This window comes from Colossoma macropomum, unplaced genomic scaffold, assembly GCF_904425465.1.
Source record: "Colossoma macropomum unplaced genomic scaffold, Colossoma_macropomum, whole genome shotgun sequence".
Classification (NCBI taxonomy): domain Eukaryota; kingdom Metazoa; phylum Chordata; class Actinopteri; order Characiformes; family Serrasalmidae; genus Colossoma; species Colossoma macropomum.
In genome coordinates, this window is record NW_023494800.1 from 29503249 (window position 1) to 29517380 (window position 14132).

Below are 14132 nucleotides of genomic sequence, written 5' to 3' on the forward strand. Positions count from 1 at the left end.
TTGAGAAAGGTTGTAAGAAAAAGTCTACGTCAGATTCACGAAGTGCAGAACTGTTCTCAACTTTGTGCTCTTGAGTGTGTGTAGACGCTGTTCCTACATAAGAACAAATCCCAAATAAGAAAACTGCGTAAGGGCGTTTTAAGAGGAAATTTCTTCTTAAGAACAGTTGGTGAATGAGGGCCAGAGTCTTTTTTTACTGTAAATCTAAATCACATCTTTGTATGTATTTATCATGTACAGGATGACGCTGCACAAATCTGAACACAATCAGAGCAAATAAACAGGAACCTGAAATCTGTTTACACAGCATACAAAAGAACAGCTTTAAAATGGGAAGCCTGACCCACTATTGGGTCGAAATGCCCCCCTACCTGGGGTAAGCAGCACCCTACCTGAGGAAAGAAGCTCGCCTACCTGAGGTAAGATAAGCCCACCTACTTGAGATATGAAGCTCCCTTATCTAGGGTAAGAAACCCCTCTACCTGGAATTAGAACCCTAACCTTAATCCTAAGAAGGCAGGCTTTGATAAGCCTGAGATAAGAAGCCCAGGCTTTGATAAGCCTGAGATAAGATGCCCATCTACTTGAGGTAAGAAGCCCCTCTATTTGGGGTAAGAACCCTCTTTAACTGGAGTACAAGCTAATAAACCAGAACAGCAGACAATTCTGTTTATATTGCACACAAAAGAACAGCTTTAAAATGGGAAGCTTGACCCACTGCTTGGACAGTATGCCCCCTAGCTGGGGTAAGCAGCACCCTTCTTCCTGAGGTAAGAAGCCCCTCTTCCCAAGGAAAGATACGGCTGCCTACTTGAGATAAGAAGCTTACCCGTGATAAGAAACCTGTCTACCTGGAATATGAACCCTGCCTAACTCTACCTGGGGAAAGAAGCCCACCTTCTTGAGGTAAGAAACCCCTCAACCTGGGGTAAGAGGCACACCTTCTTGAGGTAAGAAACACCTCAACCTGGGGTAAGAACTCACCTACTTGAGGTAAGAAACCCCTCAACCTGGGGTAAGAGGCACACCTTCTTGAGGTAAGAAACCCCTCTACCTGGGGTAAGAATCCCACCTTCTTAAGTAAATCCTTACTTAATTGGAGTAAGATACCCCTGCCTTATTAAAAAGCCCACGTACCTGGAGTAAGAAGCCCCCCAACCTGGGGTAAATGTAATTGATAGATGAATGCTGTTCAAGAGGGCAATCAGCTGATCAGCCTAGACATGTTTGGTGTCAAGTTAGTTAGTTTAGAACTGCAGTTATGAGGCTTATTTTGCTAACAAAAACTTGAAGTCAATAGTCTCCCAAACTGTTTCCACCAATACATTCCCAAATTGTCTCTCAAGCTGTTTAAAAAGCACACCCAGGTCTTCATTAAGGTCACACAGACACAATGTGGTTTACAACACAGTATCAATGACTATGAGCTATAAAATCAGAAATAAACTTTTCCAAGACGCAGCCATTCAGAATAACTGGAATCACTTCTTTCCTGGCCACAGTTTGGTATCATTCCACGCAAGACAACCAAAGACGAGACTAAGAGAATTCACAACACAGTATGTGGGCTAAAGTAGGTACAGGAGCTGAGTCAGCGTACTTAGAAAACCAACACAATGTTTGATTACAAATCTTGGGACCACATTTTCTGCACAAATGAGCCTCAGTCGTATGTGTCTGAACCTAAATATATATACACTCCTGTGCAAAAAAATGGGCTAAGCCCAAAATACAGTTTTTACTGATGGTTATGGGCTGGCCAGTTAAATTAGCTTGCCAATGTTTTTCAGCTGTTTGAAGCCATTAATGCTGAGTGGAGCAGTATGGACTCTGTCAAATTCTGTGAAAGGTTGTCTTCAAGTTTACCCCCAAACTTTAACATTTAGAGAAATCAACGGGAAAAGCTTTCATGCTAACTTAATTTGTCTATTTGTTTAATGATTCGTTGTTAAGTACATTAAAAGCTTAATGTTTGGCCATTTCATGCTTTAATACCGGAAAGCAGGTCGTTGTGTGGATGATAATGTTCCAGTTTCAATTTAAATGTGTAAATAAGGTCCACGCCATTTTACTAAATTATTTCGTTTGTAAATGAGTTTACGCAGCTTATCGACATGATTTGAAGCAAATACACGAAGATTTTGATTCTTTGTGGAAACTTGTGGAAATTGGACACCAAACGTGTCTTGGTTAATCAACTGCATTTGGGGTAAGCAGAAGGTCAGGCACATTTGACTTTTTACCAAACTACTCCTTTAAAGGGGCCATCCTTTCTAGAAGACTGGCCACGCCGCTGTGGATGGGTGTAGATGTTTGAGTGTGTAATGTATCCCTAGAAAGCTCATTCATCTGCCTCTCTCCCCTCTTTCCAGGAATCATAAAGACAGAGGGTAGACTGGGGAGAGGAAGAATGAGAGAAAAAGAAAAGAAAACAACAACAAGAAAAAAAGTGGTAACACTTTACACTAAAGACTGCAAATAGGAATGTCAAGATCATAAAAGTTTAGCTGACAAGGCCAAAATGGCAAAATGGCAAATTATGCTTCTAATGGTCATTAGCAAGTCATTAGTCAGTAAATTAGCAGGAATTAAACAAATGGACAAATTAGCAGGGATGGAGCTTTTTCCTTTGACTTTGTTCAGCGTTGAAGTCTTGTGGGTAAACTTGCCGACAGCCTTTTAAAGAAAGAAGAGTCAGTATTGATCCACCCAGCACTGATGGCTTCAAACAGCTGAAAAACACTGCTGAGCTAGCTTGTGTTTAATGTGAGACCAAATATTCACTATAGGGTTTCAATCAGGGGCCATATTACAGAAACTTCCCGTCTTTTTGTCTTAAGATCTGACAGGGTCAATATAAGATTTTTCACTCATTCGTATTTTCACAGAAGCAAATTTTATCGTAATTTAGGAATTTTATCGTATCTTACGGCATCTTCTCCAGTTAAGAAATCTTAACTCACTCGATCGAAGTTGACAATCAACTGTCATGACAATCAACTGTTACCTAGCAACTGACCATATGCGCACAGCTGAAACATAAATACGTAGTCAAAATAATCAAGCTAGTTAGCCAGGCAGCTAACTACCGTTACTGATGTAAAAAGGTCAAACAAAGCTAAAGTGTGATACACTGTAAGTTGTGAATACTGTGAGAGCGCCCCCTGCTGTTTATCAGAGCGTCGACGCTCCCCAGTTTCAGTCTCCATTTCCCAAACGCTTTAGCCGAGCGCGCTAACGTTACTCCTCCTAATAAACAGACACACGTTCAGCTCCGTCTCCTCATCATTCACCACCATCACTGTAATATTTCATCATCAACATTAACACACGAAGGTGATCAGAGGGGCGGTGGAGATCGAGTCTGCAGCGTCTGAGGTTTTTAAAAACGCTGAGTTAGAAAAGAGAATCATCTCACAGTGAAAGCAGCGTTTTACAGTAGAAATAAACAGAGCTCATTATGCTGGTAGTGAACTGTGCTGCTGACACAGCTGCCTAAAAACCATAGAAACGGATCTTAAACAGAAGTTAGGACCCTGTTGGGGTTCATCCTAAAGTTAGGACAGGATTTAGGAGGTTTAGTCTAGTTAGGATGTTTGTGTGATGCTGTTTTCTTATCTGGAGTTGATGATGAGATTATGAAGTCAGGAACTGTTATTCTGGAATAGCTACTGTCCTGAATTCAGTCCGTAATGAAGTCGTCATGGAGACTAAACAGTTTAGATTTCAGAGTTAAGATGTTTCTGTAACACAGGCCCTGGATTCTAAAATCCATGAGCATTTTTTGCGATTTGGCTCATTTTTTAAAGGAGTGTACATGCTGAAAATGTTAGAACTGCCTACATAGCTAACAAACAAACAAACAAACAAACAAATGTTATTCAGCACTGCCCTCTTAACATGTTACATAAACACAGTTATATGAGTTCCACAATATGTCTCAATGAACGCAAAGAATATACTGCTTTTTACATTATTTATTTAATGAACTATTATTAATTGTTAATTCTGGTGTCAAAATTGAAATTAATTACACATTATTAATGCATTAGATGTTCAGTAAACACTTCTTATTGCTTTTCCAGTTAGCAAAATTTGACTGGCCCACTTGTGGGCCACATCCTTGATTTGCTGCTGTCTGGGTAGTAAATGATTAAGCATTTAACAAATATTAATTGAGTATTTATAATGACGTAATAAAATGTATATTGATAATAATTAGGCATGCACTGAAATTTTGGATGCACAGTACTGGACAGTAGGAAGATCTATAGAGGTCAAAATGGTCCAGAGGGTGGGAGAGCAGGGGCACCTGATCAAAGCAGACGAATAGGTTACTGAATGTGTACAGTATATCTGATCAGTATTTTCAGGGGCCCTTGGCTCATAGGGGCCCATGGTGGCTGCGTAACTTTGCCTAGCGCTAAGTCCGCCTCTGGTTTCAGTTTTTGGCCAGATGTGTCTTGAATTTCAGTTTTGGTTTCCAAAAGTTTACAAAGAGATTTTCACACACACACACACACGTTCCTCCGAATGGTACAGTGTGTGTGTGTGTCACTGCTCAGTCACATGTTCTGAGTGAGGACATACACACACACTGAACAAAGCGGCCCCTTCACACAGCACAGGGGGTGTGATAAAACCAGCCTCCGCTAAATTTAGCCTCCCGGCTGACATGGCCTGCCGACCCACCGGCTCACTATTGATCCACACTCAGTCAGTGTCACAGAACACGTGAACTGGACATAAGAAACACACCTACACACAAACACACACGACTGGAGGACGTATGACACATTGATGTCCTATAACTGGTGTCTGTAGGTTAGCTTAGGACTGTGTATCAGTCAACAGACTGCTGATTAGCACACAGACGTTTAGATCATTTACTGATCAGAACTGAAATGACCATTATTCAGTATCTACTATGAACTATTCAGCATCTACTATGAATTATTCAGTATCTACTATAAAGTATTCAGTATATTCTATAACCTATTCAGTATCTACTGTGAACTATTCAGTATCTACTACGAATTATTCAGTATATTCTATGACCTACTCAGTATGTATTATTTAGTATCACTACAAATGTTTCTATATGGTCTATGAATTACCCAGTATACACAATGAATTTTTCAGTATATTCTACAATCTATTCAGTACCTACTATTAATTTATTCAGTATCTACTATGAACTATTCAGTATCTACTGTGAAGTATTCAGTATATTCCATAACCCATTCAGCACCTACTATGAAGGATCCAGTATATTCTACAACCTATTCAATATCTACTATGAACTATTCAGTATCTACTATGAATTATTCAGTATCTACTATAAAGTATTCAGTATATTCTATAACCTATTCAGTATCTACTGTGAACTATTCAGTATCTACTATGAATTATTCAGTATATTCTATGACCTACTCAGTATGTATTATTTAGTATCACTACAAATGTTTCTATATGGTCTATGAATTACCCAGTATACACAATGAATTTTTCAGTATATTCTACAATCTATTCAGCACCTACTATTAATTTTTCAGCATACACTATGAATTATTCAGTATATTCTACAACCTATTTAGTATCTACTAAGAATTTTCAGTATACTCTATGAACTATTAAGTATCCACTACGACCTATTCAGTATATATGAATTTTTTAGTATGTTTCATGAATTACTCAATATCTAATATAAACTATTCAGTATCTACTAGGAATTATTCAGTACATCCTAGGAATAATTCAGTATCTACTATGACCTATACGCTATCTAGTATGAACCATTTAGTATGTACTATGAATTTTTCCAGTATAGTCTAAGAAATATTCAGTATCAACCATGAAATATTGAGCATCAACTATGAACTATTCAGTATCTACTATGACTTATTCAGTATCTAATACTAAATATTCAGTATCAGTTATAAATAATTTCAGTAACCATTCAGTATCTACGACAAAATATTCAGTTATTATTCAAGTACTACAAAATTAATGTCTGTAGTTACAAGAGAAACTGATTTATGGATTCACATAATGACACTTGGGGTTTAAGGGTTAAATACTCAAGAAGTTCAGTAGGTAGAACAGGCTTAATAGCATTGATGTAAAAGGAAAATTCCACCAATATTTCAAAATCTTCGCATAATTCAGTGTTTTGAGATGTAAACAGTCACTCAGAGCAGTCTGGTGTGACATGGTTCATTGTAGAGGAACCAGGGGTTGCCATGTCTACAACACAAATATGGCCATTCAATGTACCACCACAGAGCATTTCACACCAAAACCACTCTGAATGACGTACGGACCGCTGCTGTTGGCTGCAGGACAGTCCTTATAAAGACAGGAGGCTTTCTCCACGGTTCTATTATGGATCACATTAACAGAGGGTGTTCCAGATGAGCTGGAGTCAGATACAGATGCCAAGTCACTGGGGTTATGCCAGAGGTCAGCGTATGACAGCTGGACTAACAGCGAATGCTACCACAACCATGCCCATGAACTATGGCTGTATGAAATAGACAGAATAATATATCATCACTTTGCACCTACATTTTGTTAGTGCTGTCTTTTACATCATTTCAAAATTTAATCCCAAATCACAAAAGAACCACTCAGATGACTCAGAATGAAATCTGTTTACATTAATGCACATTAAAACTTAAGAATGTTTTTTCCTCTCCTGTAAAGTTAGATTTTCGGAGATAAAATGAACAATACTGTGTTTTTACAGATGTAATTATAATATACTATAAATGCACTTTGAATCAATAATGTGTTACGATTAAAGATGTTCCAGAGGGGCATATTAAAGCAATAACCACGACGGCGTGGGTTACTGTGATTTTATCGCGGGGAGTTCTTAGGCATGACCCGAAGCGGAGTAAAGCTCCCTTCCCTGTGATAAAATCGCAGTAACCCGCTACCTCGGGTGGCTTATTGCTTTATAATACGGTGGCCAACATAAAATATATTAAAATACACAATGTTCTAGATAAATATTCAAGTTATTATTGATAATAATCGACATAAACAAGTATTCCACCAAGAAATGTAGCTCCTTTAGAGTACGGTATTGTTGCTAAGCAACCACTGACCGCTGAATGAGGAGAAGAACGTTCAGTTGCCAATCTGTAAACTGCAGACATTTCATGAATTTTAAAACTTTTTTCGTAGAACAGTGAACATATGACAACACAGCACTGTTTAATGCAAAAACTTTCAGTTTATAAGTACTTTTGGTCACCAAATCACCACCGCGAGTCTTCTGCCAGTCTGACAATGCCACTTTTCTCAGGCTGGGGCTGAATCTCAAACGGCTCCCTGCTCCCTACACTACGTAGGAATTTAAATACTGACTCCTGCAGCCCAACAGAGCAAAATACCGCTAAAAATGGTCATTTGGGATTCATCCACATTCACACTCGACAGGCAGTGCACTATTTGACAGCGGAAGCTAGAATTTCTAAACTTAATGTAACACAGCTCACTTTTTAGCTAGGGAGTACGGAGCCGTTTGGGATTCAGCCTGGGTTTGACACGACTTCTGACTGAAACACGGACATTTGAAGTGTGTAAGACATTCAGGTGACATTCTTTAGCCTTTGTCGTTTTTCAGTGAATCATATCATAACTACTTGAATTCAAGCCTGTGATATTAATGTTGGAGTTGTTTAGCATGTTTGCTATCTTTTAGCCTGTTAGCTAGCTGACCAGCCTAGTTCTAGATAAGAAAATACCTTTTCAGCCCCTCAGTTTAAACAAAAAACGGGCTCTTACTTAAACAGTAAGTCACACTCGGTGCTCCGTGTGAGCAGCTTTAAAGTCAAAGATTAATCCATTAACAGCAGAAGGGGTTTTTCGTGCCGTGGCGCAGTAACAGAGTTCGGTCGCTGTGAGGCGGTCATAGTCATGGTATATTGTGGATTTTACAATGATTTCGAACGCAGCTCAGCCAATCAGATTTTTGTAATTTTTCGTTTTATAAAACATCATAACATTTTCACATCCTCAGAGATGTGTTGTAAGTGTCATAAGTGACGTAAAAGCATTTATGACGCTTTTTGTGCCGCCTCGTCCTGCGTTATCTCAAAATAGATCAAAAAGTGTAGTGTTCAGTTCGCTTACACGGTCACTAAATAAGTAAATGCAGTGATTATCAAGTTATCATTCACTAAATGTCTAACCATCTATCTAACAATCGCTAAATGTTATTAACTAGGAGAGAGGAGCTGGTTAGCATCAGCTAAACTAGCATGCTAACAGCTCTGCTCACCACAGAACATGTTCTGTGTTCTGGCTGACTGAAGTTTAACACAAGTGTAGATGATAATGACTCAAATCTGAGGGAGTGAAGTGGAGTATCTGGCACTGAATGGACAGAAAGGAGAAATTAAACCTGCTCTGTGGTGTTTGGATCTGTAGCCTGATCAGCTAACTTAATGTTAGCTTAGCGAGCAGCTACAGACCCAAACAGAGCCACCCACCACAGCACAGGCTTGATTCTGACTAACTGCAGAGACATTAGCCAGAACAACACGAAGAAACATGCTTTTGTGTGTTACTGGGCCAACAGCTACAAGAATTTATGAAGCTTTAGTCAGATTTTATCAATGATTTCAAATATGTATTTGAAACGGTAATTTGACCTTCATTTTCAAGTATTTTGGTCTCTTCCCTTTCAAGGAGAGAGGAGCCTGGTCTTGTATAACTGGAAATACCCACCCGGTGGTGCTGCAAAGATGGCTGCCGAGTGAATAGACTTTCCAATAAGCACTTTGCTAAATGCTTTGCTGAAACAAGTGTAGATGATAAAAACTAATGTCTGAGAGTAAAAGTGGAGCGACTGACAAAACACTAAAATCTAACCTGTTCTGTGGTGTTTAAGACTGTAACATTTTGGCTAAGCTAATGACAGTTTAGTTATCAGGCCGGACGTGCCTCACAGCCATAGATATACATACGTAGATGCCGTGTTGTCTGTTGTTCTCTATCTGAGGTGATACGCCTGCGCGTCCGCCATGTTGGAGAGGTCAAGATTCGCTTGTGAACAAATTCACTTGTATTGAGAGGCGATGAGTCTCAGGATTAAATCAGCCACAACTTCCTTATTACTCAACCGATTTTCACCTAATTTGTTTAGTTATAATCCTCAGACACAGATTAATCTAGGCTGGACTGCTCTCGGTAGCTTTTATTAACTTAATAACTGATCGTGATAATTAGCCGTCCAGACCAGCAGGAGAGTATTCAGTCTGCACCTGACGTTAAAAACCGAGTCTAGCGTGAGAAACACAATCACACACACATCAGCAGATCCATCAACGTGTGAATCACTTCTAATATTAATACACATAAAAATAAACTGAACCCTCAAAACACAGAAAGAAGGATGAAGCTGAAGTTGGCTTCCTAAAGGTGCAGCAGCTACTTTCTGGTGCCTGAAGCTGCACCATTTAAGGTGGAACAGGAAAATTCGAACAAGATGCTGGCTTCAGCTTTGTGTAAGAAGGCGCTAACATTAATCTATTATGAATATCTACACAGATTAAGGAATGCTGTAACCTACCGCTACAAAGCATTAACCATCACTGTAAATAAAGAAGTACTTCATAAAGTTAAGATCCTGAATAGACTATTAAATGAAATGAGCTTAATATAAATCCAGAGGAAAAACAATCACATCAACAGGTTCTCTGTGCCTCATTAACCACACGGCCATATCTACATAAACATCACACAAACAATACACATCACACAGACATGAGTGTGGATCGCTACGTTTCCTCCGTTACATAATCCCATCACACTTTCTGAGTGTGATAATCTTGAAATAGTGTAATTACAGACAGTATCTTTCTTAAACTGCTGCTCTGTAATGGTACTGAATGCAGTCCAGCAGCGTTGACCGCCCTAAAATGGCCCAGATGCACCCAACGCAGCATCTAGGTATGTATATCTATGCTCACAGCACAGTAGAGAATCAGTTTCCTGCTAACTGAAGCTAAAACAGCACCTATTTAGGGGATCTCAAAGAGCACAGAGTGGAGTGCCTGGTGTTGGAGTGAAAGCTGAATTTGTTCTATGGTGAGTGGAGCTTTTAGCCATTGCTGGGATGCTATCATATTTAGTTTCGTTGAGGTTTTTCCTCCCCTGATTTTTCTCATCTTTCTACCAGCACTACCTATCAGTTCCCACACCATCAACCAGTGACCCTCTAAAATATAAACTGGTGGAATGTGTTAATATAGCTGTTTAGACCTGGATGATAAACGTCATGATTTTTACATACTGCAGTACACCTTATTACTGTTACACAGCCCAAACTTAATATATCACTGTTGTCGGAAGAAAACCTCGTATCTCCATTTTTGTCATTTTTCAGTTTTTGACATAATCTGAAAATGCCTGTTGTCTTTAACATTGTGTGTAAATTTCATCATGAATGGACCTAAAGAAACGGCCCAAAATGACTTGGAAAAATGTCTGTTTCCATTGACTTACATTAAAACTAAAGTAGGTTATTTCCTTCTCCTGTAAAGTTACCATTTTGGAGATACAAGGTTTTCTTCCAACAAAAGCGATACATATTTTATTTCAGCAAATTTAACCACATGAGAATTACCACCTTACACAACACAGAGGCCTGCAAGTATCTCAGAAAGACATTAAATAATTGAGACTGCTATTCCTAAACTTCCTTAAATGTGGTTGTGGATTCACACTTTGTGTCCATTTCATAAAAAGAGATATTTTACATTTATCGATGCCCTCTCACTATGAAGAATATGTTTTATTCAAAGGATAAATAAATGTTTCTAAACTAATAATATAATAATAATATAACTAAAAAAAATAGATTTATATGTTGAATAAAATGCGTGTGTGAGTGCTGACATTCATATTTCATAATCATTTCACCTCCTTTTTTAGCCGCCGTCCTGTATCAATTAATACAGTGATATTTTTGAAGTACATCATCATAACAAAAAACTTTCAAACCGTAAAATGCCTAAACATCATATAAATAAACAGAAATAAATCAAGAGGGTTTTAAATATTTACAAACCAAAAACTTGATAAATGAATACAGAATACCTGCAACTAACACTGCTGATAGAGAGAGAAAAAGCGAGAGGAAAGAGAGAGTGATAAAGAGAGACAGAGAGGGAGAAAGATTAATGATAGAGCGTGAGAGTGAATGCAAATGAGAGAGAGACATAATGAGAATGAGAGAGAGAGAGAGAGAAAACAGAAACTTCACAATTTAATTACATCCAAAACACGCGGCACTATTACATCACACAGTGCAACAGCACGTGTGTGAGAGTGGGTGTGTGTGTGTGTGTGTGTGTGTGTGTGTGTGTGTGTGTGTGTGTGATGAAGATGAACCATAAGAAGGCCACAGTAGAACATCACACCATGATGAATGGCTCCAAACTCCAAACAAACCCCTGTGAGAAGCTGCAGGCCATGGCTAATGGGAGCTAACATATACAAACTCTCCACACGCGCACCACGTTTACACGTCCACGTGTTGAACAAACAGATTAACAGAGCGAAGAATCTCCTGTGTTTCAGGACTCAAATACAATTATGAGAACAAACGCAGGACCAGGGTGGGTGATATGTAGTGCTGGTTAGGGCTGTCAAGTCAAGTCAAGTCAAGTCAAACAGTAGTAAGACATACAGCTGTGTTTCGACATAACACTACATAACACTACACCTAACCTAACCCTAACCTCAGTATCCACAAGGCAATTTTTCTGCTCTTTTAGTTTTCAAATAAAGTAACTGTAATGAAAACAACACATGAAAAAATTTCATGTAGTCCTATCATAGTGAGGGGTCCTCACAAGTATAGTAACACAAGAACACACACACACACACACACACACTTTCTAAGCCGCTTATCCTTCTGGGTCGCGGGGGGGGGAGCTGGAGCCTATCCCAGCAGACACTGGGCGGAAGGCGGTACACACCCTGGACAGGTATTAGGGGCAATATGTAGCCTAAAAAATGTATTATCACAATACTTCAATAACTTTTCACGATACATTATATGTTTTCGTTATGACATCTGCTAAGTTGGAACAGATAAAGTAGTACCACATAAAAAAAACGAACAAAACTAAGAATCCAATTATTTTACTTAACATCTCACCCACTGAGCTGCACTAAATCCAATCAAACAAGACTAACTGGCTCTCTTTATAATCAAACATGCAGAAGGGAACTGATGTCCATGATACTCTCAGAAAAACACATTGTGTCATAATATTTACTGTTACAATGATACATTTTCATATTAAAATGATAACAGTATTTCAAAATGATGCATGTATTTCAGAGGGGTCACTGACTGGCACCGACAGGCAGATGAGAAAAATCAGAGGCAGGAAAAACCTCAGAAAAGCTAACATGGTAGCGGCTCAGCGACGACTAACAGCTCCACTCATCACAGAACACGTTCAGCTTTCGCTCCGCTGCGCTCTCAGTTCTCCTCTAAGCGGGCGTCATTTTAGCTTCAGTTAGCTGGAACTGAGCCTGTGCTGTACTATCTGGCACGTTCAGCCTGCTAACTAAGCTTTCGTTAGCTTAGCCAAAACACTTCAGTCCCAAACGCCACAGAACAGGTTCAATTTCACTCCAACGCCAGTCACTCCAATCAGACATTAGTGTTTATCATCTACACTCGTGTCAGCAGAGCAGCAGTTAGTCAGAATCAACCTTTGCTGTGGTGGGTGGCTCTGTTTGGGTCTGTAGCTGCTCGCTAAGCTAACATTGAGTTAGCTGGTCAGGCCACAGATCCAAACACCACAGAGCAGGTTTAATTTCTCCTTTCTGTCCATTCAGCACCAGATACTCCACTTCACTCCCTCAGATTTGAGTCATTATCATCTACACTTGTAGCAGCTGTTAGATTTAACAACCCTGCATCACCTAAACATTCTGTTCTTTTGGAGTTCAATAAATGCAGGAAGATTCACTTGAAAGAGGCCCCGAATATTCTGTCGTAACTCCCGTTAGGATGAAGCAATCTGAACCATAAAAATACACTACGTACCTTGATGTTTGCGTAATCGATTGCATTACACGCGATGCTGGAAGGGATCTCTGTTTACTGCCAGACACATGAAGGGGTATGGGGGTCTGCACCCGGAAGTTGCAAACGGAGGTTCGTCTTAGAGAGAACTATTAGAGAATATTCAGGGCCTCTTTCGAGTGAATCTCCCTGTACATCCTCACATATCAGTCAAATCTAAATATCCCTCCAATGGTGATACATTTTTTCTAGACAACTATCTGCCGACACTGATACGATTAAGATATCATTGTGCATCCCTAACCAGGAATATATCCAGATAGAGGTTATCCACATATCCACGCTCCCAAGATGCATCTAAAACAGATTTAAATCTGCTCACTCACCACTTCAGAAGGTCAGAGAGTATTCTCATTTTCACTGGTCAAAACTGAGTTGTGATAATGTACCATTTTTGATTTTTTTAATAGATTTTTAGTATTTGTATTGTGCATCATCAAAATGGCTTTACGTATTGTGCCGTTACGTTTTTCCCACCGTGACGCAGGACCTCTATCCACACACGCTCCAAATGGAGGAAAATGCATGCACCATCTGAACGCACTGATCAGAAGCAGCACACCACACATACTCGCATACACCTGGAAACCATGGCAACCAACATAGGTTGCTCTTTCTCATAATTACGCACGTCCAATTTTCACATCAGCAGAGGTCAGCAAGGACGACTTCTCTGACCTATCACTCCTCACCACCTTCCACCCCCAATGTACACACACAGAATAAAGCAGCACCTATACCGTGCCTATATCGCCTGATTACCATTGAACATGCCTTTCAATAATATTCGAGGATGCACAACAGAATCGTTTCTCTTTAAGAGCTCCTTCACTGTCATTTATTATTTATTAGTTATTATTTAAGTGTGTCTGGCTTGTGCAGTCAGAGAAATCAGAATCATCTCTATTCGCACAATTGTGAGGCACATACGATTTTAAATTACAGCTTTCTTTCAATAATATTTACCTACTTCACAAAAACTCTGAATCAGCGATCTGATCCGTAAAGGGCT

The 14132-nt window shown here is 39.3% G+C and overlaps 1 protein-coding gene across 1 annotated transcript in view; it reads right to left on the reverse strand.

The window, feature by feature from the left end:
• The window catches only part of pde8b (phosphodiesterase 8B), an 82366-nt gene that overhangs the window by 52117 nt on the left and 16117 nt on the right, over positions 1 to 14132 (reverse strand).